Source organism: Callorhinus ursinus, unplaced genomic scaffold (genome assembly GCF_003265705.2).
Source record: "Callorhinus ursinus isolate GAN/ISIS: 27379988/994484 unplaced genomic scaffold, GSC_fseal_2.0 scaffold10, whole genome shotgun sequence".
Classification (NCBI taxonomy): domain Eukaryota; kingdom Metazoa; phylum Chordata; class Mammalia; order Carnivora; family Otariidae; genus Callorhinus; species Callorhinus ursinus.
In genome coordinates, this window is record NW_027397072.1 from 38301035 (window position 1) to 38313476 (window position 12442).

Genomic DNA, 12442 nt, shown 5'->3' on the forward strand with positions numbered 1-12442 from the left:
GGTTCTCATTCAGCTCACCTGTGGAGCTTTACAAAGACTGATGGCGGTGCCTGACGCCACCCCCAGAGACTGGTTCGGGGCTGGTCTGGGCACACCCAGGTCAAGACCCCCTGGACCGGAAGGCTCCTGTGTTCAAGTCCTCCCAGCTGCTCCCTCAGAGTGAGCCCCATCCGGTGGCATCTGGAAATGCAAAGGAGGGAAATGGTCCTTACCTTCAGAGAGAAGCTCTTGTACCAAGTCAGTGGTATATTTTGACTATATTTTAACTTGAGTTGAAGGTAGAAGAAGGTTTTCTACTTTCTTAGTCTGGTTAAGACACATTTTGAGCTTCATTGTTTTTTTGGCATAAATTATGCTATAATAGTAGATGTTAAATTGGTGTAAAATTCTTGCAAATCTTAGGGAAACCAAATAATGTTGTGTTTTCTCTTCATAAAATCATGAGATCCCTAATCATAACAGCAAGTCTTAACATGCTTGATATTAAACCCAACTCTCAGAAAAGTTTGGAAAGATAGCGAAGTATGTGTTTTTGGGTTCTTATCCTCAAACCTGACGAAGCCTAAAGAGAGGGACGTTCAGCTTTCAAAAGAATGTTTTGCCTCTGGGTCTCCTGCTGCATCAAGTATGTGGGGTTTAAAAAGAACAACAACAAAAAAACCCCAAACCAAAAAAACAAAAAACAGTTTAAGAAATGTCCACCAGAGGTCAGCATTTTGCTGAAGAGAATCCTATATGAAATAACTAGGTTCAGTTTTTAAAAAAAACTCTCTGAGAAACAGCTGGGTTTTCATGCCAAGGGAAGTATATTCTCATGCAACCTCTCAATCAGGCTGTGGTCCTAATTTGAGCTATTTGCCTCATGAAGTACATGAGCCCTGAGAAGTTTCCAACCAACGGTGTCTCTTACTGATGTCTCTTTTCCATACGGTGAGATTCAGGAAGTTCACCAGGTCTTCTTGTATTTGCTTGAAAATCGACATCCTGTGGTTCTGTTTCCAGCTGAGGACCCGGTAGCTGGATGATTGATTGATGCATGGAATTACCACCACCCCTCTCCCCCGACCCCCCAGGGAGAATGTGCACCGCCTTGCCAGGAATCAACACAGGAGCCCCAGTGGGCATGCCTGCAAGGGACACGGGCACTTTTTTGTGTGCTGGAAAGGGGTTAATGGAGCTCACAAAAGACATAAACAAAAAGGCCTGGACACTTACTACGATGAGGACTGGATCCAGGTCCAGGGAGGGAATAAACTGGCCTCTATCCTCTCCCCGGGGAAAGCCTACACACAGTCAGCTGACTCGGAGTCAGAGTGGAGGTCACTGATCCTAGTGACCAGGGACCGCAAGCTGCCACACCTTGTTATCCACCTCTATTCAGGGGGGTCTCCCCGCCAAGGGATGGGAACGGCCAATTCTTAAAGTCAAGGCATACTCTTCCTTGGACCTTGATGGAATCATCTGGCATCTTCTTCTTTCTCCTTGGCAGTATTCCTGATTAGTCATGGAAGTTTTCTTTCCTTCCATCGAAGGCCTGCGGCTGAAGCACAGGCACAGGGGAGAGGTAGGCAGGGGCTAGATCGCGCCGGGCCTGGCTGGTGACGGTCTGGATCATAGTCTCTATCCTGAGGCCTGAACAGGACTTGGAAACTCTGAAACTTACCGTGTCAGCACCCCAGGTCCCATTTTGGGGTGCACACTCTCCTCCTCAGCACCACCGAATTCCTAGTCAACCTTCATGTGCAGGCTCCTGGGCCACGGTTTCTGTGAAGCCGCCGAGGACCATCTGTGCCAGCCCTCGGTACACCACTCTCTTGACACCTCCACCAGGACCTGTGGCTCAGACCCCTGATTTGCACAGTACTGATGAGACCTTTCCAAATGTGCATGTTTTAACTGTCCCCTGAATGCCTGAAGGTGGGGACGAAGCATTTTGCATTTTGCAACCTCCAGAGCACTGGGCCACTTCCCTGAAACTGATGAAAACTCATTGCAAACAAATTCCGAAGTATATTCATTTCCCATGCACTTCCCATTTACTCTTTCCTCTTCTTAGAGTGCTCTACCCCAGAGATCCCCGGGGAGGGTTTCCTCTTCTTCCCTGAGGCCTCTGCATACTTGGCACCTTATCAGGTCTTTTCTGGTCCCCCTATCTAAAATAGCATTCTACCCCTTGCCTCCCAAATCCACCTGCATCTCCCTTACTTGCTGTCCCTGTACCTTGCTTTGTTTTTCTTTCTGGCAATGATTACCTTCTGACATGTTATATATTTGCTTGTTTGCTCATTTAAATCTATTGCCCTACTACATTTTAAGCTTCATTAAGGCAGGAACATTTCCCCACACCAGTGCCTGATTAGTAATTCAACAGTCTTCTTCATCAAGCACCTGCTCGATGTCAGTTCCTGGTGCTAGAGACAATACCCAAAGTGCCCCCTAGCAAGCTTGGCCAGGCATAGAAACCTGTTCAAATATATACTAGCAATGGGTAGTATTTTTACACGGTTAAAACTTGTATTCCAGTTTTCCTCTCCTTTCTCGTGTGGTGTGGCGTGAAACAACAATTCCTTCTCCTGGGGTAGATATGGAGGCCCAAGGGTACTAACGGGGCATCTCTATGTCCTTGTTCTGAGAGCCACAGAAATCTCAGGGGTGTGATGGAATGATCTGAGGAGAAAAAGAAAGGTTTGGAATGTGAATGAAGGGTCACAGCCAAGACAGCATGAGCCACAATGGGAACTGAGTGGGAGACCCCACTGTCCTAAACATTCACCGGCCTCCCCACCCCACAGGGCAGGATCCCAAAGCCCATCTGAGCGCTTTGTTCTCAGCCCCTCTCTTTCTGTAAAGACCCTTCCCCATCACTCTCTAGCTGCCGGCCCCCAAGGCTCACATTTCTGCAAAGGAGCCTATATCTCCTGACCTCCTTCCACCACAAGTGGGTCCAGGGCTGACTTTGCGTTTCCAAACAGACCGAAGAGCTCCGCTAAGCACCGGGCCATTGTGCTCCAGGAGGGGCAGAGCTTTCAATTTACGGTTGTCTTTAACATCAAATTCTTGGGCAGAGCTTCCAGTGCTTTCAGACCAGAGCAAAGGGCCTGGGGACCGTCCACGTCTCCAACCCCTCCAGAGGCCCTCAGTCAGGAGGCTGGGCGCTGCAGTCAGCAGAGGGGCCAGGGCGGCTGCACAAGGGGCTGGCTCCAGGCGGGCCACTTTCCCCTGGAGAGGGTCGCCTAGCAACAGGAAGCCAGACTTGAAGTCAGAAGGCTCAGGAAGAAGGTCCAGCTCCATCATATCATAGCTGGAGGATTCTGAGCAGGCTACCGAAGCTTCCTGAAGCTCTTTTGATTCATTTGGAAAACCAAGATCATAACTTCGCAGAGTTGTTTTGATGATTAAATAACATACGTAAAAGTACTCTGTATCAAAGCTCTCTGTAAAACCCGGTTTCATAATGGTATAACCCAAGCGTCTCCAGATGTCTCCAGGTTGTGGAAACAAAGCAAATCACACAGTCCGAGTGTCCGGGTCCCCAACCGGCTTCCCCTGAAGCCCCTGGCTGCCCCCGACAGGACTGCTGGGATGACCCAGTAAGGGGCCTGCACTCGTGTCTGTCAGAACCTGAGCCCCAAACCTTCCACCACTTACTTCCCTCCTGTCCTTAATGCAACAGCGTCTGCACCAAGGGCAACCTCTCCAGATGATCCCGGAGCGTCCAGTTCTCAAAAGTGTCCAAGTGGGTTCCGAGAAAAGGAAAGAACATTTATTTCTCCAGCTTTTGTACCACTAGGTGGCACTTGTCGCCCCCAAAATTGCTCAGTGAGGCCTTTCCGTTCCCAATGAAACACTTGGCCTGTGATCGTTTGTTTCATTAACGAACAAGTTGTTTCATCACGTTCCCCAGAAGCAACAGCAACATTTTGCAGGCACAGCGAAGTCGGCTCCGGATTTGGGAAGGAAACGTAAGGACCCAGTGTACAGGGCCGCCGTCCCCTCCTCTCCTGCTCCCACTGTCCACAGAGCAAGGCTCTAAGACCCCCTCTTTGGAGGATAGTTTCTGCTTGGCAAATGCCTAATCGAATGGCCCCATTCTTCACCCAGAACGAAGGACCCACCTGCCCCAAATGCCTTTCCAAGTGTTCATTTTTTCCCCTGACAAAATTGTTTGCTGCTTCGAAATAACAATTTCTCATTCAACATAATGCTTTTGAGATTCAGCCACGTGTTGTGGACAATCAATAGATTGTTTCTTTCTAGTTGCTGAGCATATTCCAACTTATGAATAGATCACAACTGTTTACTCATGGGCTTTGGGGGTCGTTTCCAGTTTTCGTATTTGATAAATGAAGCGGTTGTGAATATTCCTTTGTACAAGTCTTCTCACGGACATTTAGTTTTCATTCTCTTGGGTAAATTGCTAGGAGTGGTGTGTCTGAGTTGGGTGGCAGATGTGTGTTTCATTTCATAAGAAATTCACAAATTGCTTTCCAAAAAGGCTGCACCTTTTTTTACATCAACAAAGTAACGGTTCTACTTCCTCACCAATATTTGGTATTATTAGTATTCAAATTTTAGCCATTCTTGGAGGGGTGATGTGGTATCTCATTGTAGTTTTATTTTGCACAAGTGATAGTGAGCATCATTTTATGTGCTTATTGGCAATTTATCTTTCAGTGTAAAGTGTCTGTTCAAGTCTATTGGGCTTTATTTTAATTGAGTGGTTTGTATTTTTACTACTGATTTGCAGCAGTCGACTATAACCTGGATATAATTCTTCTGTCAGATATATGTTTTGTGAATATTTTCTCCCAGTCTGGAGCTTGCTTGTTCATTTCCCTAACAGGGTATTTTGATGAACAGAATTAAAAAATTTTTAAATCTAATTATTATGTTATGAAATCTTGGCCTCTTACAAAGTTGCAAAAATTGTCTCCTTATTTTCTTCTGGATATTTTATAGCTTCAGTTTTATAGTTTTCTATGATCCATTTTGAGTTAATTTTTATGTGTCATGGGAGGTGAGACACAAGGTTATTTTTTTTTTCTTTTGTAACTGCTTGGTTAGTTTTCATCATTCACATGCCACACAGTTCAACCATTTAAAGTGTACAATCCAATGGTTTTTGGTACTGTCATGATTAATTTTATGTGTTGGTGGAGCTGAGAGATACCCAGGTAGCTGTTAAAACATTATTTTGGGGTGTGTCTGTGAGGGTGTTTCTGGAAGATGTTAGCATTAAATCAGTAGACTAAGAAGGTGGCACTCACCGACGCTGGTGGACATCATCCAATTCATTGAAAAGCACATAATGGCAGAGGAAGGGTGAATTTGCTCTCTTTGCTTGAGTCGGGGCATCCTTCTTCTCCTGCTCTGGAACCTCAGCTCCCCTGGCCTTTGGGCTCAGACTGGGACTTACATCACCAGTGTTCTGGCTCTCCAGCCTGTAGACGGCAGATTGGGAGCTCATTCCCATAATAAATCTCCTGTTTTGTAGAAATCTCTCTCTATACCCTGTCGGTTCTAGTTCTCTGGAGAACTCGGACGCTAGCATTTATGGAGTGTTGTACAACTATTGCCACAATCAATTTCATCCTTTTCATCACCCCAAACACACACCCCATATTTTTAGCAGCCACTGCCCATTTGCCCTTTTTCCTAGTCCTGGCAACCACGAATCTACTTTCTGTCCCTTTAGATTTGCCTATTCTGAATGTTTTATACAAATGGAATCATGCAATATGTGGTCTTTTGTGACTGTTCTTTCACTTAGTAAAATGTTTTTGAAATTAAATCCAGGGGCACCTGGGTGGTTCCATCAGCTAAGCGTCTGCCTTGGGCTCAGGTCCCCATCTCAGGGTCCTGGGATCCAGCCCTGCACTGGGTTCCCTGCTCAGTGGGCGAGTCTGCTTCTCCATCTCCCTCTGCTCCCTCCCCTCAACTCGTGCTCTCTCTAATAAATGAAATCTTTAAAAAAAAAAATTAAATCCATATTGTCGAATCATGTATCAGATAGGACGAATAATATTCCACTGTATGCGTACGCTAAATTTTGTTTATTCATTCATCAGTTGATTGACATTTGGGTTGCTCTCCTTTTGGCTACTATGAATATTGGCTGCTATAAACATTCCTGTACAAATTTTTGTGGGGGGATATATTTTCATCTCTCTTGGGTATATATATACCAAAAAGTGTAATTGCTAGGTCATATGGTACTTCTATGTTTAAACTTTGAGGAACTGTCAAACTGTTTTCCAAAGTTGCTAGATCATTTTATGATTTTATAATCCCACCAGCAGTATATTGGGTTCCAGTTTCTCAACAGAGAGATTAACTCTCTTTTTTATTGTAGTCAGCCCAGTGTGTGAAGGAGTATCTCATGGTGGTTTTGATTTGCATTTCTCTGATGGCTAATGATGTTGAACATCTTTTTGTGTGTGTGCTTATGAGCCATTTGTGTATCTTTTTTTGGAGAAATGTTTATTCACATCCTTTGCCCATCTTTTAGTTGGGCTATTTGTTTTTTTTTGTTATTGAATTGAAAGATTTCTTTATTTACTCTAGATACAAGTCCCAAGGTTCACATTTTACCATGTGGATTTCTAGGTGTTCCAGAACAATTTCTGGAAAGACTTTTCTTTCTCCACTGAATTACCTTGACACTTGAAAGGGTGCCAATTGCTCATATGTGTATGGATCTATATTTGAACAGTCTGATTCTGCGACATTGATCTGCTTCTCTGTCTATGCCATTTGGTTTGAAGTGTTTCCTTTTTCCCTGCGATGTCTTCTTTGACTCATTAATAAGTTATAGGATTGCGGACCCAGCATCGGGGCCCCCTCTAAGAAAGACAAAGCATCGACCCTGCGTGGTAATGCAGAGCGTGGACTGTAGGTCCTTCTGACTGTGTGATCTTGGTCAGGTTACTCAACCTCTCTGTGTCCCAGTTTCTTCATTACGTGAAAAGCTTCCGACCTCATTGGGTAGTTGCGAGGATTCCATGTGTTAGGACAGGTAGAGAGCTATTGCCTGGCACCTCGTTAACAGAATAAACATTAGCTGTTGTTCCTCGTAGAGAGCCTGGTCAGCACCATTTCAGGCAGCATCAGGTAAGGAGATGGGCTTCTCCAGGTTGCCAGTCTCTAGGAGAGAGCTACATATCTATCCCTGGCTATGCTGGAAGTAGGGAATCACTTAACTCGGATTTTCACACACCGTGCCTTACACAACTACAGAAGTAGAAACTAGATAGTGCCATTAAGTGGAATCCTGGAATCCTGAAAAAAGCTTCTTGCCAATGTCAACCAATGTCTGAGGATATGTTTGCTAAAACAGGCTCGTTTCAAAACCCAACGACTCGCCATCACGCCATCAATTCCCGACGCAGCCAGCAGCTAGCTAGCGCCGTAAGTGCACACGCACAGACAGCTGAGGTTCTGGGCTCTGCAATCACGCAGTTTTCCTCGCGCCCACGAAATACAAGCAAAGGGCTTGCGGGGACCCGGAGCAGCGCGCGGCTCGAGGCGTGCACACATCGGGGTCTGGCCTCAGTTTCCGGTTTCTGGGCCGAGAGAGACGAAGCAGAGGGCCCCGGCCGTGGACGGCTCGGGCCCGGGAGAACGCAGGCCGGCGGGCCAGCCCGCGCCGCGGCCGTCAGACCAGTCGGACGGCTTCGCCCCCAGCCCGCCCCTCCCCGCCCGCGCCGCCGCCCTCCCTCCCGGAAACCCAGTCCCTCCCGCCGGCGCCCGAGCAGGACGCGCGCGGCCCCCGCGCAGCCGCCGCCCGCAGCCCTCGCGCTCCCGGCCCGCGCCCGGGCGCCGGGCCATGGGGCAGCCGGGCCGGCGGGAGGCCGGAGCAGGAGCCCGGCGGGAAGTGGGTAAGGGCACGCGGGGAGGCCGGGCCCGGGGCGCCCCCTCCGCCCTCGACAGTGACTGCGTGCCGGGCGCGGGGCGCGCCGAGCCGGGGAGCACCTGCGCTGGGCTGCGGGGCCTCGCGCCGAGGTCGAGGGGGCCCGCGGACGGGGAGAGCGGGAAGAGGCCGCGGGAGGGTGGAGAGCGAGCGGGGGAGGGGGCCCTCAGAGTCCAACCTAATCTGGTGACAGGGACGGCACACGGTGGCGACAGTGCCCCACTGGGAGAGTCAGCCCGGGGCCTGGGCTGCGGTGGCTCCACAGGCTTCTCCAGCTGGGCCGGCTGGATCTGGGTGACAGCGAGAGCTTCGCTGCTAGTGTCCGTCGCCCTGTGCCGCAGTGGCCCCTGACCTCCTCCCTGCCCTCTTGGATGTTGGCCCCTCTCCTTGGCCCCTCTGGGTGTCTGGCCAGAAGACATCAGAGATTCCCGGGAAGGTAGACAGTGTCTGCTCAGCTAACAAACTCACATCCCCTCTAGGTTCCTTTCTGGTCCTAGAATGGAGTCTGGCTTGTCCTTTCAGTAGGACGGTGGAGCCAGGGATGTGCGTTCTTTGCTGGTTTCTTCCATGCTGCAAGATGGATTTTGCTGCTCTGGTCAGTGCAGGCGTCCAGACCCCTGTGGCTGTGGCCTGCATGCTAGGTCAGGAGGCCAGCATCAAAATGAGGGCCTGGGCAGCTTGGGGCTCCACCTGCCCTTGAACCTCATTAGCCCAGCCCTTTCCCCAGCCCAGCCCTTTCCCCAGCCCAGCGCTGATTGAATGTAATTAGCAACTAATTGGATGTCTGTGAGCCCCTCTGCTTAAGAAGTACACCAAGGTCAAGGTTAGACAGCCGATAGTGCTGAGTGATTGGTTCTTCAGACATGGTATTTTCTCTCTGTGGGGCCTGTGAAGAAGAGCCATTCGTTTATTCATTCATTCAACTCAGATATTTACTGAGTGCTAACTACTAATCAGGCAGGTAGGCATCGGAAATACAACTGCTCTTGTTTAGGTATGAATTGTATGAGAGGGAAACAAGTAAGGGGGTGAATCACATTATTTCGGAGAGTGATAAATGCTGTAAAAACAAAAGACACTGGCTGGTGATGGGCATGGTGGTGAGACAAGAGAAATTAGCCCTTAGCTAGACAAGGGACAAGCTTTGTAAATGAGGTGGGAGGATGTACGATTTTCAGGCCCTAAAACTCTGGGGGCTAAGAATAGGATGTCCTCTGTTTCCATGAGCAGGGACTTCAGAGCTGCCCATGAGGGGTGAGTGAGCAATGGGTGAGTGGTGAGTAGCTCCTCTCTGGAGTCCTCAGAGTACACTTGGGGGGCTTACATCAAGGCGGAACTCTAAGCTTTCCCGGAAGACAGGCTCTGTGGGCTCACTCGCTCATTTGTTCATTCAACAGATGCTTACTGAGGGCCTGTACCTTCCAGGCACTATTCCAGGTGTTAAGGATACATCAGTGAACAATACCGTCTTGCCCCCTCACAGAGCTTATTTTCTGGTGTGGAGAAACGAATAATAGACAACAACAACAGTGATTTTAAGGTCCTATCTGATAAATGCTACGAAGAGAAAGAAAGTAGCTTAAGGGGTTAGAAGGTGATGGGCTATTGTGTTCATAGAGTGGTCAGGACTGGCTGTGCTGAGGAGATGAAATTTGAATGGAGACCTGAATGTAGATAAGACAGAGGCATGTGACTCTCTGAGAGAAGAACATTCGAGGCAGCGGGAATAGCAAGTGCAGAGGCCCTGAGGCATAAATAAGGCTTGAGCGTGTTGGGCATCTGAACATGCCGGAGGAACAGGAAGGAGGTCAGTGTGATGGGGAGGCGAGCAGGCATTTCAGAGGCTCTCCTTGGACGGGGCCTCAGCCTGATGACCAGAGGCATCCAGGAGAGCAGGTGATGCTCCCAGGTGCTGTGGCAGGAAGATTCATATGCTCCCTGGCAAACCCAGGGTCAAGCCTGGTGGTTTACACTGAGCAGGGGAATAGATGATCACTAGAGATAGAGAGTATGTGTCTTGGTGGGAGAGGCATCACTTGCTTTCCTTACACCCAGAATCTGTCAAGAACACCATCATGGGCCCACAAAAAAGAGAGCTAAAGTGGGAGGCCGATCCCAAGTTTTTAAAAAGAGGTAAAAACTCTGGAAACTGGATATGGGGAGAAAAACTCGCCTTCTTGGAAGATTCCAATAATCTTTCATTCTTTAATTAGGTTTTCTCAGTAGTAGTCTTAAAAGGAAAACAGAAGAGTATATAATAATTTACATTTATTGAACACGTACTGTATGCCAGGCTCTCCTTTGAGCACCTTATGCGCAAACACAGATCCTCACAGCAAGTCTGTGCGAAGTGGTACTGTCCCATTTCACAGATAAGAAAACTGAGACCCAGAGAGTAGGAAAGTTGCCCACTTTTACACAGCTAGCAAGTGAAGAATCAGGATTTACAGTCAAGTGGTACAGTCAAGTGCTGAGAGACAGAGACGGGGTGGGGGAGGTTTTGGCTGAAGGGATGTTTGTCCACAATGGAAAGGGATCCTAGCGCCTAACAGCAGGGGGTGGTTAGAGAAGACAGTAGGGATTGGGAGCCCATTCCACTTCTTTTGTTCTTTTTAAGATAACATTTGCATGGGTTAAAAATTCTTTAGAAAGTATTTTTAAAGGTATCACTTGTATGTGTTAAAAATCTTTTTATAAATGTTCATTGAAACAGCCCTTAGGGTGCACAGTGAAAAATCTCCCTCCCCCTCCTGTGCTCTCAGTTCCCCTCTTCAGAGGCGATTTCTAGAGAATATTTCCAGACAGATAGGTTCTGTTTGTAAAGGAGCATACAAGTATGTGTAACTTCTCGTTTTCTACACAAACAGTAATAATACTCAGTTCTGTACTTCTTCTTATTGTTTTACTGAAGATACTTAACCTGATTCAGGACCTCTGGAAATACTTGATCCATTTTAAATTGTAACGTCTCCCTGAGTGGAGGCACCATGTTCATCTAGTCAGTCCTCCATGGGCTTCGAGATGGTTCTCCCCATTTTTGTGTGTGGGTTTGATGTGATTGACAGTAGTGCGTTAAGCACACTTGTGCCTACATACCTGCTCACTTCTGTGACTATTTCAGCAGGAGAAGTTCATGAACGCAGGATGACTGATTTAAACGCCCCGAGGATTTTAGGTGGTGGTTGCTGCTGCCAGCCGGCCTTCCAGAGCCTTGGTGTGACTTGGAGCTCTTGCTCTGCAGCGTGACAGATAGAAACCCCTGGCACCACATTGTAGTTTTCATATGTATTTCTAGTGAGTGCTGTTAGGAACCTCATGTGTGTTTTTAGCTCTTTGTCTCGGTTTAAATTGGATTTTCGTCTTGTTGTTGTTGTTGTGATTGAATTATCTGGGGTCTTATTAGGATTTCTTCTTCACCCCTCAAATCTTGTCGCGTCGACTGCCCCTCCCCATCTCCCCCTGCCCTGCTTGTGAGCCTCAGCTCCACGGATATATTTCTGGTAGGTTTTTCCTGGGACCGGGATGTATTCTAGAGAAACAGATGATGTTGATCTATGTATGCATGTATTTTAAACCTACATAAATTGTATTGTGCTACAAATCATGCTCTTCTTGCTTTTTAAACCCGAGGCTGTTTTTTTAAAAAAGATGGATCTGACTGCTGTGTTGAGCCCTCGGTTCGTCACTCCCGATTCTGCCCCGCGCTCCCTAGCTGGCGTTACGGAATTCCTCTAACAGTTGATTCTTTTCAATTAGCAAGAATCGCGCCTTGCATAAACCTCATTGGCTACGTGGCTTGGTCTACAAAGACTGTCTGGAGAGATGGCATTATGGGGAGAGGCTCGGAGGACGAGGAGGATTTGAGAGATGCATTGGAGAGTGGGGACAGGAACAGAGATGACCCAGTGCGCCAAAGTCCTGGGAGCATTGAGGCCCCTAGACTCCCCTAGACTTCAGGGTCATGCTCCAGGGTGTGGATGCGTGGTCCTGGGAGAGGCTAGGGGGTCTTCCATGCCAGTGTTGGGCCTTCCCTGATGGCAACATGGGTGACGGAGGGGGTGGGAGTCAGCAGGAAGAATTTTCAGGGGCAGGAGTGATCCCCTGGAGAACTGGGGACTTCTGCCCTCATGAAGGGGCAGGAGGTCCCTGCCGCTCTCCTGGTGAGGGGGTGGGGGCTCTGGGGTGAGGGTGGAGCAGTGGCACCTGCCGGGGAGGGCGAAGCCGCAGGACGGGGCACCGGGGTCAGGAAGAGTCTGGCCTGGTGTCGGGGCTGTTAACCTTGGAGACCGGGGCGGATGTGACGCCGCAGACAGGACCCAGGAGGGGCGGGCCTGGGCACGGGAATGGGAAGGCGTGTTCGTGGGACATGGGCATACTGTGGGGCATGCTACTAAATCTAAGACCTGCTCATCCGGCTAGAGGATTCCTGCCGGCAGTTAGGACCCGGGCATCAGTGAGCAGGTGGGAGATGAACCTGTGGGGTGAGGGAGGTCATCCCGGGAGAGAGTGTAGGCAAGAGCGGCCCAGGCAGAG

General features: G+C 48.7%; 1 protein-coding gene across 1 annotated transcript in view; it reads left to right on the plus strand.

Moving 5' to 3' along the window:
* Nucleotides 1-7855: 7855 nt before the first annotated feature.
* Nucleotides 7856-12442, plus strand: part of PSD4 (pleckstrin and Sec7 domain containing 4) — a 34232-nt gene continuing 29645 nt past the window's right edge. The window contains exon 1 of the mRNA XM_073897415.1: nt 7856-7877. The gene's annotated coding sequence lies outside the window, so the exon portion shown is untranslated. The remainder of the gene's footprint in view (nt 7878-12442) is intronic.